Source organism: Epinephelus lanceolatus, chromosome 21, assembly GCF_041903045.1.
Source record: "Epinephelus lanceolatus isolate andai-2023 chromosome 21, ASM4190304v1, whole genome shotgun sequence".
In the NCBI taxonomy this organism is placed as follows: domain Eukaryota; kingdom Metazoa; phylum Chordata; class Actinopteri; order Perciformes; family Serranidae; genus Epinephelus; species Epinephelus lanceolatus.
This window is the reverse complement of record NC_135754.1, coordinates 31,443,502-31,465,544: the sequence shown is the minus strand read 5'-3', so window position 1 is coordinate 31,465,544 and position 22,043 is coordinate 31,443,502. Positions and strand designations below refer to the sequence as shown.

General features: G+C 40.3%; 1 protein-coding gene across 8 annotated transcripts in view; it reads left to right on the top strand.

Moving 5' to 3' along the window:
- The window catches only part of tanc2b (tetratricopeptide repeat, ankyrin repeat and coiled-coil containing 2b), a 254,073-nt gene that overhangs the window by 106,833 nt on the left and 125,197 nt on the right, over window positions 1–22,043 (top strand). The window lies entirely within an intron of this gene.

Here is a 22,043-nt window from a genome sequence, read left to right as displayed (position 1 = left end):
AGTGCGTAGGATCCTTACTAAGATAAAAGCCAAAAATGGCGTGCACCAGTAACCACCACCATTCATGTCTTGAAAAGTCTCTGTAAGGGTCAAAGTTTCTCCCATCAAGTTTTTTTAGATCACAACTTTTGCGTCGGAAGTGGTGTACGCCTCTTTCAGGCCTTGTTTGGTGTATATGCAGTGTTTATAAATGAGATCCCAAGTCTTTGTCTACCTAGATCACCATGTTGCACCACCATGTTTCTACAGTAGCCCAGATCGTACCAAACAAACACTGGTCCTAGATAAGGCCATTTACGTTTTCGCAATTTCTTGTCAGCCACGGTCGAGCAGCGTCAGAAAATCAAAGTGTTTTTACTAGTTTTAATCATCTGGTTCATTTGTTCTGGAGAGGAAGAGACCTCTGTGGATAACTCGACTTGCGTTTAAAAACTTCTGAATAGGGCTGCAACTCACGACTATTTTCATTGTCGAGTAATCTGTCGATTATTTCTTTGATTAGTCGACTAGTCATTTTATCGAAAAATGTGTTAAAATGTTGAAAAATGTCGGTCTTTGTCTCCCAAACCCCCAAATTATGTCATCTAATGTCTTGTTTCATACTCACACCAAAGGGTTTTAGTTCACCGTCATGGGAGAGTGTGTAAAGCTGCCAATATTTGAATGCAAGAAGCTGCAATAAGAGTATTTGGGATACTTTTATAGTACTTTTATGTGAAAAATGACGATAAGTCGACTACTAAAATAGTCACCAATCATTTTAATAGTCGATTAGTCATTGATTTGTCGACTATTCATTGCAGCCCTACTTCTGAACAATAAAAACTGAGGAAATCCTACAGTCCTCACCGCGAGATGCCACTGAATCCCCCTTAATATCACACACTTGACCTTTAAGTTGGACATTTGACAGACAGTCTCTCCAGACCCAGCAGCATCTTCTTAGTTTCACTTGTACCAGATGTTGGCAGTAGGAGGAGGATAAGCTCCTCCCAGCCCTCCCGTTTACTGCTGGAGGTCTGAGCGTTATGATGTTTATTATTATTATGATTATTATGATGGTAGGGAGGATTTGTGTTTTGTTTAAGTGGCAACTTTCGCTCCCTGGCTGTTTGCTTGTTGTGTTAGCTCCATACCTACATTTGGTGTAAATATGAAAAGATATGGTTATTTAAGGTGGAGGGAGGGTTGTGCGTTTTCCCCCAGACACTCAGGGAGGATCAAGGTAAAATATTCCTACCTTCTAGGAGGGTCACCATAAAGATGGAAGTTACACCCCGGCCACCCTCCTCCTCTGATAAACAACGAACAGTCCCTAACAGAGCAGCAGTGACAGTTTCTTCCAGTTTGGTTTCACTCATTCGTGAGATTCAGAGTTTGAAAACATCCTTGAGTGATCTTCTAAGAACGAGTTCATCCTCAGTGGAGCTGGCAAAGACGAGATTAGGGTGTGGTACAAACTTCTCCCTCTGCATTTCAGGTTTTGTTGTGAAGCTTACAAATCCCCACAGTGCGGAGAAGCCCCCTAAGCAACAGGAATGAGGATCAAATTTAGCAGTATTCCTCTTTAAGCTGCTGCATGGTAATAGCTCAGTCTGTCATTCACTGAGGCAGTAATTTTAAATATCTTCCACCATAATGAACAAGCACTGACTGCAGCAGGAGCTCTTTCCTTCAGCTTCCCTGTGTGAATTTATCAGGATCCCAACCTTTTCTCATTAAACACTCTTCGCCGGCGCGGAGAGAGGCATCTGCAACCTTAGCAGGAGTCGCACGCGCTCCTCCTCTCGCTGCAGACAGCCAGAGGTCAAAGGGAGCCGGAGGTGATGCTCCTCTTGTGCTGCTGACTGAGATGTGTAGATTAACTGAAACCACAAATCCTGTTCTCCCGACAGCAGATGGAGTATGATGGTGTCGGTCCAGCGTGCTGTCCACATATCAAATGTTTACCTCTGTCATCTTCCTCACGTCCTTGTAACACTTACTGATGCTAAGCCTGTCGAGCTCTCCGACCTTTCACAGCACATATGTCCTTTAAAGTGATAGTGGTGGCAGATGTATCACTTAAAATATGTAGTAATTTTTGTAGCAATGGAGCCTTGATTTCATGTCCAACAGACAACTGTTGAGCAGCTGAAATGACGACGGCAGCTGAAAGATTTTATCAGCTGTAGCTAGCTAGCTAATAGAGCTCCATTAGGTTTTTTTTTATTTTTATTTTTGAGAACACGCTGATTTTTTGTTTTCTGCTGACTCACTTTAAGATGAGTAAATGGGTCTTAAAGCTTCTGGATACGACATTCAGAGCGTCACTATAGCTGCAAATAACTGTTTGCGGTGTCATCCTAACCCTTGTGTGTGTGTGTGTGTGTGTTGCAGTCAAAGCTTCTCTGGTCAGACAAACTTTAACATGTCATCAAAAGTTAAACGTGTACAGCAGGTTGTCATCCAGCTGCTCCCTCGCGTCTTGTTCGTCTAGGTGTCCATCTGACATAGTATGTCCGTTACTTCAGAACAGTGCATGATGCTATATAGGGCTTGGTTAGTGACCATCAGCTTAGCACTACTTTTCACACTTTGAGTACTTTGAGTCCTCTATATAGGGTTTAATAATTCCCATTATACATTCGGATGGCACTACAAAATGGCGACGTCACTGTGTAGTGGACTATGTAGTGAATAGTGAGTGATTTCGGACACGGCCGTAATCTTGTGGTCTTGTCTTCTTATTCTACTACTTCTTTTGTTTGATAGCGGGTGGCAACTTGTGTTTAGGTGCATTAGCGACCTCCCCTACCTGCGTATAGGTGATCTAATTATATCGAACATTTTTCGAATATCTGTTTTGCTTTTCAGCTAGCTTACAGCTAACGTTGCAATAGATAAACACACAGTTTGCTTGAAGGTATCTACGTAAGGGTGACTTGACACAGTCATGAACCTGTCATGAACATTATGTACATGTGATAAACGTTTATGACTGCTGTCATTAAGTGTCATTCATTTTTTGTAATGACAAGTTGACATTGTTTGGGTTGTCTTGATTACGACAACTTGACATTAATCAAAGTGACATTACCAGAAGATGTCTTTGTCATGACATGAAGTTGTTGATGTTACATTTGTTGTGGATGTCCTTATAATGACAACTTGACATTAACCAGGATGACATTACCAGAAGATGACTTTGTAATGACAAGTTGACATTGTTTGGTTTGTCTTGACATTAATTAAAGTGACATTACCAGAAGTTGTCTTTGTCATGACAAGTTGACATTAAATTTGTTTGAGATGTTCATATATAATGACAACTTGACATTAACCAGGATGACATTACCAAACGATGTCTTTGTATCAATCATTAGGTCAACTTGTCATAAACACAAAAGAGGTGCATTTCTTGTTAATGTCAAGTTGTTATGACAAATACATCTTCTGGTAATGTCATCCTGGTTAATGTCAATTTGTCATTATAAGGACATCCCAAATGTAATGTCAACTTGTCATGACAAAGACAGCTTCTGGTAATGTCACTTTGATCAATGTCAAGTTGTCGTAATCAAGACAACCTAAACAATGTCAACTTGTCATTACAAAAACCGAATGACACTTAATGACAGCAGTCATAAACGCTTATGACATGTACATAATGTTCATGACAGGTTCATGACCGTGTCACATCATAGTTACGACAGTGTCATGTCACCCTTATGTAGATACCTTCAAGTAAAAGTGTTACCAAATATTTAAATGCTGAGTCATTCTTACTACAGCATCATATCACAGCTTCAGCATGTGGAGAAATTCAAAGCTTTTCAGGCCTGACATGCCGAAATACTGTTTCTAGAGCTGTGATGGACAATTACTGTTCAGTTGATTCTTGTAGTTAACAGACTGCTGATAGTTAATTGTTTAAATCAGGTTTCAGCTTCTTAAATGCGTGTGATTTGCTGTTTTTATTCTGTTTTATATTACTGTAAATTGAATATTTGGGTTTGGGACTGTTTGCCAAACAAAACAGGCAATTTGATGGCATCACCTCAGGCTCTGGGTGATTTTTTTTTTTTTTGATTTGCTGACATTTGACAGACCAAATGATTTATCTTAATGTTCAAAGAGAGGCTGAAATTAAAGAGAAAATGAGAGAGATTGTCTCAGTTTCAATATTCATGATGGAGAGACCATGTGAGAGGGAGAATGAGGAGGGAGGAACAGGTGGGATGTGCGCTTCTCTCGTCTTTTGTGGTCCCTCTGTGTGTGATTGTCAGGGATTAAAAATGGATAGAAACAGAAGCATCACTCTTCATTGGAACGCCTGGAGGCAGACCAGGAGCCATACCAGCTCTTTATTTCTTTGCTCATCCTCTTTCTCTCCCCTCCAAGTCTCAAGGCAGCCAAAGCAAAAATCCCTCTCACACTTCCATTTCCGTTTGGTTATTTTTGCTGCATGCTTTTCACTTCTCTTGCTCTGTGATGTAACCCCAGTGGTGTGTCAGACTGAAGGTAGGAGATGCTTTTTTTTTCCAGACTCTTCTTCACTAGCTTTTATTTTTATTTCTTTTTTCAAACGAAAGCCCACCCACTCAGTGCTGCGACACAGCTTTTCTCAGCATCGCATGGCAGTGTAGGAGTCGGGGCACATCACTCCTTTTCTCTCTCTCTCTCTCTCTCTCTCTCTCTCTCTCTCTCTGTTACACACACACACATTCTCTATTTCTCCATACTTCCTCCATCATAACACCTCCATCCATCCAGGACACTGCTGAGTCGTGGTGCTGTCAGCCAGAGCCTGACGCACTCAGCTACTCACATATGCGTCACCTCTCTGGCCCGGCGCCACTATCGTGCTGCTCGCTGTCCTCCACATACTATACCTCAGTAACCAGGGTCATACTGTAGGCTCGGGGCTTTTCTGGAGGGTGGGAGGGGATACAGTGTTATTTTGAGCCAAGAAAACACAGTCTCTTTTTGTTGGAGAGTATCACAGGTCATGTTTGGGGCAAGTGCACCACCACACAGGTATATAATAAAAATACATCAGTCAAAAACATTTGAGATACAAGCTTTTATAGCCCAACCTGTACCGTTTTGTATGGCTAATACTAATATTGATATTTGAGAACTCTTTTACATTCTTGATACTTCTAAGCCGAGATATACTGATGCACGTACAGTACAGGCCAAAAGTTTGGACACACCTTCTCATTCAATGCGTTTTCTTTATTTTCATGACTATTTACATTGTAGATTCTCACTGAAGGCATCAAAACTATGAATGAACATGTGGAGTTATGTACTTAACAAAAAAAGGTGAAATAACTGAAAACATGTTTTATATTCTAGTTTCTTCAAAATAGCCACCCTTTGCTCTGATTACTGCTTTGCACACTCTTGGCATTCTCTCGATGAGCTTCAAGAGGTAGTCACCTGAAATGGTTTTCCAGCAGTATTGAAGGAGTTCCCAGAGGTGTTTAGCACTTGTTGGCCCCTTTGCCTTCACTCTGCGGTCCAGCTCACCCCAAACCATCTCGATTGGGTTCAGGTCCGGTGACTGTGGAGGCCAGGTCATCTGCCGCAGCACTCCATCACTCTCCTTCTTGGTCAAATAGCCCTTACACAGCCTGGAGGTGTGTTTGGGGTCATTGTCCTGTTGAAAAATAAATGATCGTCCAACTAAACGCAAACCGGATGGGATGGCATGTCGCTGCAGGATGCTGTGGTAGCCATGCTGGTTCAGTGTGCCTTCAATTTTGAATAAATCCCCAACAGTGTCACCAGCAAAACACCCCCACACCATCACACCTCCTCCTCCATGCTTCACAGTGGGAACCAGGCATGTGGAATCCATCCGTTCACCTTTTCTGCGTCTCACAAAGACACGGCGGTTGGAACCAAAGATCTCAAATTTGGACTCATCAGACCAAAGCACAGATTTCCACTGGTCTAATGTCCATTCCTTGTGTTTCTTGGCCCAAACAAATCTCTTCTGCTTGTTGCCTCTCCTTAGCAGTGGTTTCCTAGCAGCTATTTGACCATGAAGGCCAGATTCGCGCAGTCTCCTCTTAACAGTTGTTCTAGAGATGGGTCTGCTGCTAGAACTCTGTGTGGCATTCATCTGGTCTCTGATCTGAGCTGCTGTTAACTTGCGATTTCTGAGGCTGGTGACTCGGATGAACTTATCCTCAGAAGCAGAGGTGACTCTTGGTCTTCCTTTCCTGGGTCGGTCCTCATGTGTGCCAGTTTCGTTGTAGCGCTTGATGGTTTTTGCGACTCCACTTGGGGACACATTTAAAGTTTTTGCAATTTTCCGGACTGACTGACCTTCATTTCTTAAAGTAATGATGGCCACTCGTTTTTCTCGTTTTTGCTGATTGGTTCTTGCCATAATATGAATTTTAACAGTTGTCCAATAGGGCTGTCGGCTGTGTATTAACCTGACTTCTGCACAACACAACTGATGGTCCCAACCCCATTGATAAAGCAAGAAATTCCACTAATTAACCCTGATAAGGCACACCTGTGAAGTGGAAACCATTTCAGGTGACTACCTCTTGAAGCTCATCGAGAGAATGCCAAGAGTGTGCAAAGCAGTAATCAGAGCAAAGGGTGGCTATTTTGAAGAAACTAGAATATAAAACATGTTTTCAGTTATTTCACCTTTTTTTGTTAAGTACATAACTCCACATGTGTTCATTCATAGTTTTGATGCCTTCAGTGAGAATCTACAATGTAAATAGTCATGAAAATAAAGAAAACGCATTGAATGAGAAGGTGTGTCCAAACTTTTGGCCTGTACTGTATATCTGCAAAGCTAACATCGGCCAATACATTAACTTAAGAGGGTTATTTATTGGTTTAGTTTTGTTTGTTTTATTCTTTTAATACTTTAACGTATTCATCCTGAAGATTTCAGTCGAAATAAATGTCTGCTAAATGACTATCGCTGAATGAGGTAACACAATGGTGATTAAATCTGTGGCCCACTGGTGAAAGAATTGCAATATTTATATAATTAGTGGTGTAATGAACTGGATGTCGAGAGTGACATTAGTGGAAAAATTCTTTATTAAGTTACTGAAAATGTTAACGAAACATTTCCTCCTGCTGCAGCTTCACATAAAAGCATTTAACTGGTGAAACATGAGTTGACCTTTATTATGAAGGCGTCAAAGCATGTGTTTTTGAACGAGTTTAACACTTACACCATTGTTCACCAAAATGCGGCTACAAAACAGGACACATTTTGGGATATTCTTGCACAGCAAATGATTTTGAAATACTGCAGGAAGTTATGAAACAAGAAGGAGCAGCAACAGTGAACTTTTAGATGACGAGGCAACAGGTGTAGTGTGCAGCAAATCAGATCCCAGTTGCTCACAGAATGATTGAAAAAGGCCAGTTGTTGCCTAAACAACAACAGTTTGTTTCGCTGCCCTCAGAGCTCTGTGGCTTCTGAGTGCTTTTGCTTTTACCACCAGTAAGTACAGGTGTTGCCAGATCAACTAAAATTTTTGAAATCCACTTTAAAGCGTCTACAATAATAGTTTTGTGTCAACAATGTCAACAGCCGACAGAAAAAGTTAGCTGTTGGTCATAGTTGAGCTTTTAGCCGCTAAAGAGACAGATATTCCCCTCATAAGTTGGTGGAGACAAAAAACTGAGCTAAAAGAGACAATATTTATTTATTTATTTAACCAGGAAGTCCCATTGAGACTGAAAATCTCGCGATTGGTCAATAACAGCCAACCCAATAAATCATGGTGTACATATGGTGCTTTCGTTTTGTAGTCGGAAGTCGGAAGTATAGACAGCTTCAAAACCAAACAGTACTTTAGTGGAGTGTTTACTCACTATGTATGTGACCGCCAGCCATCTTGAATTCGTAAGTTGGGGTTGATACGGTTGCTACGAGTTTGTGAGTCGGAAATCTGATCTCACAGTGAGTTCGAGTTCAAACTTCCGACTGGGAACTGGGAATTTCCGACCTCCGAGTACAAAACGAACGCACCATTAGCATTTGTCAGGTGGCCTGAAACATGATTCCAAATTAGCAGCATGTTGCTCTGTAACTTCTGTATGTGTAAATAAGCAAGTATATGAGTGAGTATATCAACTTAAAAGGTGATGATTTGTAAATATTGTGTTCACAACCCACTGCAGTTGCCCCCATGTGGTGGAAGAAAGTCAATCACGGCAGGTTTCTTTTCGGCCTATTATGTAGTACAATATTTAAAATGCCTGGATTTTATCTTAAGATGCTAAACGCTGCCTTACAGATAAAAATAACAGTCCAACACTTGTCCAAAATAAATACAATACAGTGTGTAAAGTAGGTCATATTACAACTGTGAACACAGGTGGGTTTTTTTTTTGTTTTTTTAAAGGAGCAGGAGCAGCAGTAGTAGGAGCTAAAAAAAGAGCTGCATTAGGATTTGTCTTAGCTTCTGGATAATCAACAGTTACGTAACAACAGGACAAATAGAGATACCCCTGTAGTGCTTTGGGCACGACTGGGATATTTCTTCTTTATTGCATCCGCTGTTGCTTGGCAAATTGGAAGATGCCACTGATTTACTTCTTGCTCTCGGCGTGTAAACCAATATGCAGAAAGAACAAATGAGCCACGGATACAACAACAAAGACTCATCTAAATTATTTGCAGTGTTATTATTTTAAATACTCTTTGTTTAGGCTGTAACTTGAGTGTTTTTGTTGCTTTAAAGAGGCATCTTGCCCAAATTAGAGGTAAAGCGTGTACTGGCTCAGCTTGGATTTATATTGAGGAAAATGAGCCAAATGTATAAACTGCACCATATGGTTGTTTTCATTGGCTGTTTTGTTGGCAAATTTTGAATCCCATATGTAAGTGTAAAATTAAATGTTATTTAAATGTGTTAGCACCAGAGCACAAATAAAGAGCACTAATCATGATGCATTATAGTTTTAATTGAAGAGAATCTCGTGGCCTTCAGTAAAATCTGTCCTATTGAATACTTGTCTTTCTCTGGTTTGTCCTGTGATGTTTTTCCTTTGAACTAGGGGTGTCAGTTATGATTACCTTTGTTTTTTATAGCACGACTGGTGAGTTTCTAAGAAGAAAATGCAAAATAATGTGTACTTTTAGTACAGTGTTCCATTGACTCATTGAGCTTTAGCACCACTTTTCAAAGCGCTATCCATTTAGAGGTGGTGAAATATTCATGTCTTGTGATGTAAATGTCTTGCCTTTGTTTCAATTTTTGTTGGCTTTGTTGACAGACAGCCGACTAGCCGCGTTAAAAACCGGAAACATAGTGCCCTCTGCCCACCCTCCAGTCTCCACTGGTAAACTAACGTTAGCCTTAGCCGGTCTGTACCGCGCACTACCCGGGTTGGGTGGGACCTAGTTAGCGGCACTACTCATTTGTGATTACTGCTAATAACAGGTGTTGCCATGGAAACATGGTGGCCATCCCTCAGTTCCCCCCCCCAGGTCACCCTACTGAGTAACTGGCAAAACCCCTTTCCCATTGTTAACTATGTTAACTATGTTAACAATGGGAAAGGGGTTTTGCCAGTTACTCATTGTTAACTATGTTAGCTCCACTGGTTAGCTAACATTAGCCTTGGCCGCTCTGCACTGTGCACTGCCTGAGTCTGGTGGGAGCTTGCTAGTGGTGCTGCTCCTTCGCGAATACCACTGGAAATGTTACCACCAGAGGGACGGTCTTACTGCGGAAACATGGTGGCCACTCTCCGGTGCCCTGAGTAGCCCTCATAAGAAAGTGGCCTTCTTTTAAGCAGCAAACCCCCTTTAGCTTTGTTAGTTACATTAGCAAAACTAGCCGTGCTAACACTGCAAACTGTGCTAACATTGTTTGCGGCTCAAAATTAATTTTAACGTTATTCGCTAGAGCAACCTAGGGGAGACCTGAGGGTGGGCACAATGTTTCCACAACAATGCTGTTGGGTCGGGATGGCGGTACTAGCAGTAATCACCAATGAGCAGTGCCGCTAACTAGCTTTCACCAGAAAGTGTGCAGTGCAGTAAACTGAAGAATAGCAAAATTTACCTTTAGACTGACATGCTGGTCAGAAATGTTTTGGGAAGTTAACCAATTAAAGGTAACGCTCTGTAAAATGTGGCTCCATTGCTTGTTAACGTATGTATGTCATCTCAGGCTTATGTGTAGCTGCTACTTGCTACAGAGCACCTCAACTGAAGGCCATCTTAAGTTTGTATTTAGTCAAAAAAAATATTTGTGCTTGATGATCAATGTCCAAGTCCAAATTTAACGTCACGTCTCCACCCCATTACACCGCAATGCACGTAAAGCTAGCATAGCTTCAGCTAACTGAGCTAAATAACTAAGAACCACAGCTAGAGACAAAAATATATGATTGGTGACTAGGGCTGCAACGATTAGTCGACTAATCGATGACTAATTGACTATTAAAATAATCAATGAATGTTTTAGTAGGCGACTAATCGGTTTGAGTCATTTTTAATAGAAAAGTACTATGAAAGTACCTTAGAATACTCTTATTGCAGCTTCTTACGTTCAAATATTGGCAGATTACACACTCTCCCATGACGGGAAACTAAAACCCTTTGGCGTGAGTACGAAACAGGACATTAGATGACATATTTTTGGGGTTTGGGAGAGACAGACTGACATTTTTCAACATTTTAACACATTTTTCGATAAAATGATTAGTCGACTAATCAAAGAAATAGTCGACAGATTAGTCGACAATGAAAATAATCGTTAGTTGCAGTCCTATTGGTGAAGCTTTACTGCTTCATTGGAGCACTGAAAAAAGTTGAGGCCAGCTCAATATTGATTTGTAGCAATTCACGCCCATCTGCAGTGAAAAGTGTGGGCCGTCAGTTCGTAACTTCAAGTCTTCTATTGAAATCAACTTGCTTGTTGCTTGTAGTGTGAACACAATATATCCGTTGACATACCTTCTTTAAACTAACCATTCCTTGATTTACTTGGTGGACTAAGAAAGTAGACCTGAATGCAGGAGTTTAGCGCACTTATTTCGTAATAAACAGACTCAAGTATAAAGGCTTGAAATCTAAAATGAGTGTGTCCAAACAAATCCAGTTTGTATTCTGTTTTAAATGCATTTTTTTCTGTGCATCATTGGACTATTCAGCAGGCAGTAGGCATTAGGAACACTCAGAAGTGTCTGCTACCCACACAGTACATCAGTTTCTTTGCTCTCATACAGGCTGGCTGTGTTTTTTTTTAGCGTTCTTTCCTTGTAAAAGAGTAGGATACACACATTAAATCAAAGCTGATATGAGCATTGTCCTAAACGCAGTTAACAGCTTGTGAAACTGCTGGCTCCGCTCGCCCTCCCTCTCTCACTCTTCCTCCGACTATTCTGCTCAACGCACCTGCATTATGCTGTCCCCACGGACTCACAACAGCCATGGTCTATAACAGTATCGTCTCTCTGCTGGGAACCCTCATAACTGCTGCAGTTTGTCCTCCCTCAGAGAAAGGCTGCTTAAGAGTTGACAGGATTGTCTTTATCACTGCAGGTAAAACAGCCAGAGACAAACAGTTCAGCGTGCCTCACTCTCAGCCTCACCCCTCCCTTTGTATTGTTTAAAATGAACACAAGGTTGAAACGTCGAACAGCATGGACTTAATAGTGTTTACATCCATCAAATGCTTCGTTAAGTTTGCTCATGCTTGTGTTTTCAACAGCAATGAAGGTCAGTGTTGGCTAGAAGGCGCATATGAAGGTAGAGCCCAAAGGATTCATGGTCCTGGTGCTCTGTATGTGCAATGACACAAATTAGTAAAACATACCCGTTGTAATTTTCCACAGCCCTAAAATAACATCTTCAAATGCCTTGTTTTGTCCAACCAACAGTCCAAAATCTAAAGATGTTTAGTTCACAGTGATATAACAAAGAAAAGCAGCGAATCCTCACATTTAAGAAGCTAGTTTGCTATTTTTAAATTTTTTAAATTTGCTATTTTTGCTTAAAAAATGACTGAAAAACAATATCAAAATAGTGGCAGATTAATCATCTGTCTATCACCTGATCACTTAATAGACCATCTGTTGCAGCCATCATGTGTTAAGCCACAACAAGCATAAAATCATTTTTCTCGAACAGCTTTTTAACCTCTTGAGACCTCAGCTTTTGTTTGGTTTGTATTTGTAACTTCTGCTACCGATGTAGGATTAAAATGACTTGGGGGGAAAAAAGAAAAAAAAAAACAATTGTCTTTGAATAGTAAGTAGTTTTAAACTGTTAAAAACAGTTCATTTCAGAGCCTAAATACTTGGCTGTGCGAAAGCAAAATTGCAAATAGTGCAACATTTCCAAAAGCCTTATGATTTGTTTGTTTTGTAACTTTTTTCCTGCTCCACACTCCTAGCAAGGAACGTGCCTTTTGTTTGGAGGAACAGTCCGTCACACCTAAGCGGCCTGAGTAAAATGCTCCGGTAATACAAAAATAAAGTCCTTATAGTACTTCCTTATTAGCTGCGTCTTAGTGACTGTTGCTAAAATGGGTCAAATTTGTTGGCAAATGAAACTATAAACGCAAATAAAATGTGATCAGGTTTTGTATCTTGTCCACTGTCGTGTTGTGATCGGCTGCAGACGGACTTGGCAGAGATGGCTGCCATCTTGTTTTTATATGGATTAGAGATGCACTGATCCAGCTTTTTCAGTTTCAATACCAACCCAGATGCTGTGGCTTATCATCAGCCGATACTGATCCAATACCATGGTTGACTTAAAAAGCTATATACCTTTACATGTAGAATAGAAAAGACTAGAGGCATCAGGCATTGATGACTACACAGTTCTTTTCTAAGATAAAATGAAACAAGATGGAAACAGATTAATGTAATGATGAACAGAAATGAACAATTGTGCAACAGCAGTTGAAATAGTGTGAAATACCTCCACACAGCAGATTCTCTCCTTCGCTTCATGACGTATGACGTAGCTTGCGTTACAATAGATTTAAAGGCAAAGGATCATCTCAGGTATAGGTTGCATTTTCCGATACCCGATCCATCTATTTTGATGATAACGGGGCTGATATTCGATCCAGATATCGGATCGGTGCATCTCTAATATGGATTACTGTATTGTGGTTTGTTCCTACTACATGGCACGAAAAAGTGTCCACGAATGAGGACAGCAGGTCTGAGTTAAGCAAAATTAGATGCAACAAACCCAAATATGTGATGTCCTCATGTCGTAGGAGGTTAAAAGGAGCACCTGGTTTCACGTTCTGACAAAGTTTCATCTCACTGGTTTCAAGATGGTTTGGACTCAGTGGGTAAAAGGTGATGTCACTTCCTGTGCACCAGTCACAGTTTAGCAATACTGGAATCAAAGTGCAGCTACACAGTAGTGGAGTTGTTGCCTTATGTTTCCAGCGCTGTCAGATTAATCAGATCAAACCACTCCTACACAGCCCTGATAAAGCTTAAAGATAAGCTTAAATTGTTCTCCATTTAGTGATACATATTTAATGTTATGAAGTAAAAGATGTCAAGTTTAAGCTTTTACACAAATATATTTTTGTAGTCATTGCGAGAAATGACATTTGGCCTTGGCGTCAGTCTATGTAATTGTTTGGAAAGTGAGATGCAAGCTCACAAGACCAAAGTAGAACCTCTTCTTTGCCTTTATGTTGAAATCTGGATTATTGTTGACAGACATTTTTCCCTGCAAAGAATATTTTTGGTTACATCTCTGCATAGCATCCCTGTTGTATATGGCTGTGTGTAAATGTATATACTGTGTGCGTGTATGAGTGTTGTGGTTTGGATGAAAGTGGTTCACTATTGTTTTACCCTGGCAGGATGTCAGAACCCTCCACTTCGTGTGGTAGACCCAGACCGCCTCAATGAGAGAAAGCCTTTGACAAGCTCTCTCACAGAAGACGTGTGTGTGTATGCATGCATTTTTGTGTTAGCTTACACTCAGGCTGATGCTAATGAAGATGTCCGCCGACTTTACAACCGAGCAGATGTCTGCGCTCTCATACGGCTCGCTGCAGCTCACTGTGGTGCTGTGATTCATTAAGATGCTGCACTTTGTTGGGAATCTGATTAGATTCAGCTTAAATGAAAGTCAGACCAGAGGAGCAGAGAGTTTGTCTGAGACCAAACACACAACAGCAGACTTCTGCACACATGGTGTAAAGATTAATCAGTTAGTTGATCGACCGCAGGAACAGTATGGTGTTGTTGGTGCTGTCGACATATCTGCTGTTAACATGTTTACTTTTGCAGCTTCAGACATGAATAGACGATTAATCGATTGGCAGAAACTTAATGTGACATTTTAGATTTCAGGATTAGTGATTTAATTAAAAGAATCATTAGTTGGAGCCCTTATGAGCACATGTCTGCATATATTTATATTACTTGAGATGCACTTGAGTTGGTGGTTCATAAGTGCCTTACTTCAGGAATACTTCACCCTCAAAATGATGATGTGTGTATCAGTTTCTCACGCCATGTTACTGTAAATTTGTGGAGAAAACTTTGTTTTTCTCGCATGCCTCCACGGTGAACAAAGAATCCAAACATAAGAAAATTCTTGATGAATTTAGGTCATAGACGGCTGCGTTTAACAACAGCAAAACTGTGTCAGAACTTCCTTTTACAAACTCTCACACAACTCTTGCTGTATAATCCAAGTCTCATTTATCCAGTCATATGCTCAGTACTTCCCAAACACATGCATCTTTGTTAAAACCTTACTATTTAAGACATTTCCATATATGTTGATTCCTCTGAGCAGAGTTCAAATGAGCGTGCAGTATGCTGAAGTGTTTTAAGTAGGTTTTAGTGAAAATCAATAGTAGCCAGGTCAAAAATAATCAAAATTGTTGAAGGCCTCTGTGTGGTGTTTTTAAACTTGAAAAGGCTGTCTCCAGTAAATGTTTTGTACCTTACAATCAATGTACTCCTTCAAATAAAGGCTGCATATTTGTCTTCTAAAGGAAAAGGACAACCAGCCTATTTAAAGAACATTGAATTGCCTAACATGTAGAAACAGTACACATTTTTGTGGATTTCAAAATGTAGCTGTACCGTACGGCTGCAACTAGTGATTATTTTCACCATCAATTAATCGTCAAGTCTCTAAAATGTCAAAAATTGTGGAAAATGCTCATCACTATTTCCCAGAGCCCAAAGCAGCATCCTTGAACTACTCCTTTTGTCTGACCAACAGCCCCAAACCCAAAGACAATCATACATTGATGTTATCTTACTATATAATGACGAAAACTGTCTGTGTGTCTGTTCCATGTTTTTCTCCTCACTGACTTGGTCAATCCATGTGAAATTTGGCACAGTGGTAGAGGGTCATGGGAGGATGCGAAGGAGGCAGTATTACATCAATTCGCCAAAGGGGGGCGCTATAGCAACCGATTGAAATTGCAAACTTTGAATGGGCATATCTCACGCCCCGTATGTCGTAGAGACATGAAACTTTGCACAGAGATGCCTCTCCTCACGAGGAACAAATTTGCCTCAAGAACCCATAACTTCCGGTTATATAGATGTTCCACCATTTTGAATTTTTTGAAAAACACTTCAAAACGATCTCTTCCTAGGAAGTTTGAGCGATCTGCATGAAACTAGGTGAACACAATCTAGGGACCAATATCTAAAGTTCCCTCTTGGCAAAAGTTGGAAAACTTACTAAAACTGAGCTTCTATAAGGCAATGAATATTGTGGAGGGCGTGGCTCATCACATAAAGGTGTATAACATCTCAACGGTTTCACCAATCACCACGCAACTTTGTAGGCATATGAGCACACATAATCTGAGGGGACCCCTCCATTATTGACCCCATCAAACAAAATGGGGGCGCTAGAGAGCTCATTTCTTATCTAGGCCTAACCGCCATATGGATTTTTACTAAACTTGGTAGATATGTAGAACAGGACGCCTCAAGGTGACTGGAGAAATTTAACTCTAATTGGCAACTGGGTGGCGCTCCCCCTGTGGACCAATGTTGTTGTTTTTTTGTTTTTTTTCAAATTTTTGGGATGACTAAGTCATGGTATGCTATGCTGTAATTTAGGATCATAAATGACAAAAAAAGCAGCATTCTCACATTTAAGAAGCTGGAACCATCAATTTGCTTGAAATTTTGCTTGAAAAATGCCCAAAAGGGTTACTCAATCATCATAATAGTTGGTAATTATTTTTTTTAATTGATTTACTTGTTTATTTGACAAGGACAAATGCAAAAGACGTTGCTTCAGTGGTAAAATAGAAAGTAGATGCAATGCATATAGGATTCTAGCCATGGCTAATTTGCAACCCCTGTCCCTCATTTGGCTCTGGAATTAAAACAGGAAGTGTGAGATTACTGAGCATGGAGTGATTCAATACAATAATACAACACAGTAGAATACAGACAAATATTAAGTCAAAGAGGAGGCATTAAGTACAGAGACAAAAACAATTAACAGTGACTGTTATTTAAGTATGAGGTCTGTGTGTGTTTGATCGACTGATTGACTAATCGTTGCAGCTGTACTGTACCAATAGTGTGTACACAGATCAGATAATTAGCAACTGTGTTATCAGTATGAAATTCCTCGACTCTGATACTGACATGGTTTTGAACTAGTTTACATACGACGACAGCAGTATGGAATTCCTGAAATTTAGTTACTGCTTTTGGTTTGGTGTGCCAGATGTGTAATAATGCATGTGTGCATGTGACTGGATAAATGAGACTTGGGCTATACTTAGAGAGCTGTTGTTAAATGGGGTCCTCTATCGCAGCAATTCATCGAGAACTTTTTTGGATTCTTTGTTCAACGTGGAGGCATGTGAGAAAAACAAAGTTTTCTTTACAACTCCAGGGTAACTCAGAGTGAGTAACTGACACACACATGATCAGTTTGTGGGTGAAGTATTCCTTTAAAAGGCACAGGCGCAGCCTCTTCTCTGGTGACATCAGAAGCAATTTGGCAGCAGCGTTTGTTGCTCTCTACAGGAATCAGCACACAGCACTGATTCACTCCTTGGCATTTACCTTTTCCAATTTCAGACTTTTCTCTTTTCTTTTCTTTTTTTTAACCACTCTTTAAATCAATCTCTATTTTGGTAAATTACCCGCGATACATCTGCTCACACACGACAACTCCCATGTGAAATACGAGCCGTGCGTTCGTTTTTTATTTGTGTGTGGGCTACCATGTGCTGAATAAATGTCAGCATGTTTTATTATTGTAGCTCGCACATGATCCCTCTGTGTCTACATCAGATTTATGCGGATTTGAGGTAGTTTAACATTTAGCTGTCTGGAGAGAGAAGCGTATAATAGGACTCAGGATGATGCAAGGATGGTGCGCGTGTCATTAGGAATGTGTCATTGAGTGCACAGAACTCACACAATTAGATATTACTCACATTTAATGTATGCATTACAAAGAAACAAATGAAACAGGATGTAGAGTCCCATTTCCTCTTTATTTCTTACCTGTATTTTTACTTTGATGAGTGGTGGGAAAAACTTGCTGTGACACGGAGCGTAACAGGGAGATTACATGTGTTTAATTAGGGGTCCTAGTTTACTTCCTGGTGTGAAAGTGGGGAATGACAACAAGTTGGCAACATTAGGGCCCCACGGAGGCAATCAGCAAAAATAAGAAATAAGGCAGCATTGAACTGAACCTAACTCTGAATCACTGTGCTGTCACCGAGCTGAAGGATGTAATTCTCCGGGCTCCTAATATCCAGGATGTGTCTCGGTTACACGACTCAGTTGCAGTCTTTTTCTCTTTCCGTTGTTTGCTGTTTTGTGGGGTCTTACGAGTAAAAGACAGGCATCGATTGCACTTTTTGGGGCGAGTCTATTGGTTCCTTTTGAGCTTGACGTGATTGATCAGTCGCAGAAAAAGAACCAGATCCATTTCGAATCGTAATTTGTTCCACCCACTCTCCTCCAGATTAGTTATTCAGAGTTTTTAGATGTCCAGCGTGGAGATCAAAACCCCTTCGACTTAGCTGCCTGTTTTTTAAGATCTTCTTTTTTTTACCAAAGGTGATCACACAAAAGAGCACAATTTATAGTAATCACCCCGCGACAGTACCTGGGAAAGAAGCCTCATTTCAGAGCAGAGGTCACATTGAACACTATGAACACCGCCAGGTTCATCAAAGTCAGTCTGAACGATAATGATAGTAGAGTTTCTCCGCCATGCTCCATGGGATCACTCTCAGATGTCACGCTGACTTCTCCCGTAATGACTCTTTGTCCAAGTGCGAAATTGGCTTGCTCTTTTGACATCCTAACACAGCACCGTGGTATTACAGCTCAGAAGAATAGCCAACAGAGTAAGTGCACCATTATTTCTTCGGTTTAGGAGATGGTCTTTTAGCTTCAGAGAGAGCAGAGCTTTGATTTTACAGCTGAATAGGATGTGGTTACAGAGCACAGATTGTCTGTTCTGACTTTGTATCGGACACTGAGCCGAGTTCAGTTGTATTCTTGTTGACCGAGTGGTTGACAGATGTTCTGTAAGGAACTAGAATAATGTCCGCTGTTTGTCTCTGCGGCTGGAAAGAAAACATGTCTCTGTCTTCTGTCAGCCGTAGGTCCTCCCCTTTCATGTTCCCTGCTTAATAGGCCATTGATCTGTGTGGCAGGACATTGTGCTGTGATCACTGGTTACAAGAGAGCAATCTGCACACAAGAATAGGAGCTTTCGCTTTCAAATAAAAGAGCTACGAAGATGTGTTTGCCAAGACTAAACAGGGATGGTAGTGGGGAGAAAGGAGGCTGACGTAAAGAGGTAAAGCCACAGTGGTGCTGTGTGGAATTTTTCCAAAAACCTCAATAACAATATTTAGTCAAATTGAGGGTTTAACGTAGAAGTGTCATGTAGTGGGTAGAATCTAAGTGAACCTGAATAAAAGTTGTTTCATTTCCAGCAAAGCCTGCGGCTATTTCTTTAGTTGTTTTTACATTTATTTATTAATTTCTGTAATACAGTGGGGAAGAATGGGGTCGGCTGGGACACTTTTGTATTGACACAAGATAATCTTCCATTACTCACAGACTACTTTAACAATTATGGACCCTATGTGCAATTCAGCCTGTCCATTTATTATCTCTTGCTTTTTTTCTCCTTCGCTGCTGTAATGATGCAAATTTCCCCGTTGTGAGACTGTTAAAAGACTATCTTGAATTATGAAAATGATTTGATCCCCGAACAGGTAACAGATGTCTGCTAGGAGCGGAGGAAAATTGATACAGCATAGTTTCGTGATTATTGTTATTATGATACAAGTTCTTAATATGACAAATACAAATTAAACTTTAGGTAGCCTAGAATAATACTAGAATAATTTAATTAATTGCTTTTTAACCCACTAGATACATTTTGCTGCTGCTGCAAAAAAGGCTGAGGTGAGATGAACAAACTGAAAACTTTATCTTACTAGATAAAACTGATGTTGAAGAATTTTTCCTCTGGGGACATAATTTACTAGAGGTGGGAATCTCTATGCACCTCACGATTCAATTCAATTCCAATTCTGAGGGCAACGATTCTCGATTCTAAAACAAGCCAATAAGAAAATTCACAGTAGATATTGAAAAACATTATTGTAATAAAGCTAGGAATACATATCCAGTGCATACAAACTGTATTATTTACTGTGGTTGAGATGACTACCCTCCACCAGTCTCCTCCGGTCCATCCTCCTCATCCATAAATCTCAACGGGACTCTCCTGTCCCTCGTCGACCTCCTCAACATTTCTCCTCCAGTATTTACAAAACTGTAACTGACTATAACTATCTATGAACTATAAAAACACGTACTATTGCAAAAAAGACGAATGATGGCAAAACTACGAACTATGGTAAAAACACGACGAAAACACGGCAAAAAAAAACAGCTCTCAAAAAACCACAAATACTGTTATTTACAACACTAAATATTATTTACAAAGAAAACGCCTCCAAAACTCTGCTAATTAACTCCAACTTGCACTCTCCTCGTCAGCTGTCACTCTCCTCCTGCTGTGCTCACTTCCCTCCCCTCCTCCACAGGTAATGACGTCACTACCGTAATGTACTGTGATGTATATCACTGGAAAGCTCCGCTTCTCTGCTTTCAGAATCCGTTGGAATTACGTCGATAGTGTGAATGGTTGAGGAGTTACGGTAATTTGAAAAATAGATTTAAAAATAAAATTAAAATCGATTATGAGTTTTCCACATCGATGCAGAATCTCGATGCATCTAAAAAATCAATTTTTCCCCACCCCTATAATTTACAGATGAAAACAGGTCAAATATTGCAGTATATTGTAACACAATACTCAGCATTTCACAACATATTAGCACTGTATTGTGACTTAAGTATCATGATAATATCGTATCATGGATCCTCTGGTGATTCTCACCCCTAATGTCTGCTGACAAATTATTTTATGATTATTTTATTATTTAGAGCCCTACCCAAACATGAAAGGCACAATTTTGTTAAATGTACAAGGAGTACATTTTCTCCAAAATTCAGCCTCTCTGGGACGGTTGGGGCACCTTGTTACGGGTTAAAAAAAACCTAGAGAGAAAATTAAGAGTTGCAGTCGTCGCATTAAAAACGTGCTCGGGAGTTAAAATGTGAGCCCTTTTTTCAGTGGCCTATAAATTCAGCTTAGCGGTCAAAATCTTGTGAAGATCCAGTGTGCAGGATTTAGTGGGATATACTGGCAGAAATTTAATATAATAGGTATGTTTTATTTGGTGTATAATCACCTGAAAATAAAAATCATTGTGATTTTTGTTACCTTAGAATGAGCTGTTTGTATCTACATAGGGAGTGGGAACTCATTGACGGAGACGAGAGCGCCAAAACAACCATTCTTTTTTTAAAGGTAAAACTGCTTTATTCAGTGTTTTTACCAGTTTAATCACTGGGTGTGTTTGTTTTGGAGAGGAAGAGACCTCTGCGGGTAATTCGGCTCCTGGTAAAAACCTCCTGAACAATAAACACTGAAGGAATCCTAACTGGGAGTTCATGCTTGGCACATGAGAGAAGTTTCAGCTTCAGCAATCTGCAATCCTCACTGCTAGATGCCACTAAATCCACCTACATGTTTGGGTGAACATAAACCCAGAGGCCGCGGGATATAAGCTAAAGCTCATTTAAAAAAAATTAAATTAAAATATTGATTTAGCTTAGCAGTCTTAGTTTTAAAATTCACTCTTGTCTACTTGATCTGTAACAAGGTAGGAACTATAAACGATACAGTCCAAACTGTCCCAGGGAGAGCAGACACACTTTGGACTCCTGTGTTAGCAACTAACAAAAATTCAGACAGCTAACACTAGCATCAATTGATAACAAAAAACATAGACACAGCTGAGGAAGATGAGGCCCAATAATTATATCTATTCTACGTACTGTAATTGTACACCTTTATTGTCTCCTGTTCATTTGATTTATCATTAACACTTCAGATGTGACATGTTGAGCTACTGACCTCATCTGATGACGAGCAAGCTGCTCAGAACGTCACCTGAGGTGCTAATCAGATCTGCCGCAGGAGCAGAGGAAGTGTGCGAAATCTATTACACTACATCACCGAGCATCACACTCATCATGTGTGTTTGCATGCATGTGTTTTCATGGCTCACTGTGCCTGTAGCTAGAGTGCGTCATCTTCAAAGCCTGCATTGATTTTCACGACATTGATTTTACGAGACGATGTGGCCCATCAGGTATACGAGGTGAGAAGCTATTTTTGATGTAGAACATGAGAGATGGATGTGTCGGCAGCAGGATCTCTGGTTTTGTCTGTAAACAGCAAAAATAAAAAGGTTGTGTTGGTGAATTTTATGTTGTAGTTGCATAACATTTCACATTTTGTTGGTGTGCCTGTTAATTTGACATCTCCCGACATGGTGGCTGAGGTCATGACGCGAACCCTGTAAATCCTCCGCAGAGGGCTCCCGTCCACAATCAGTGTCAATCTCAGGCTGGCCCAGTTCTCACACAATCATGTCCCACGGCTTATT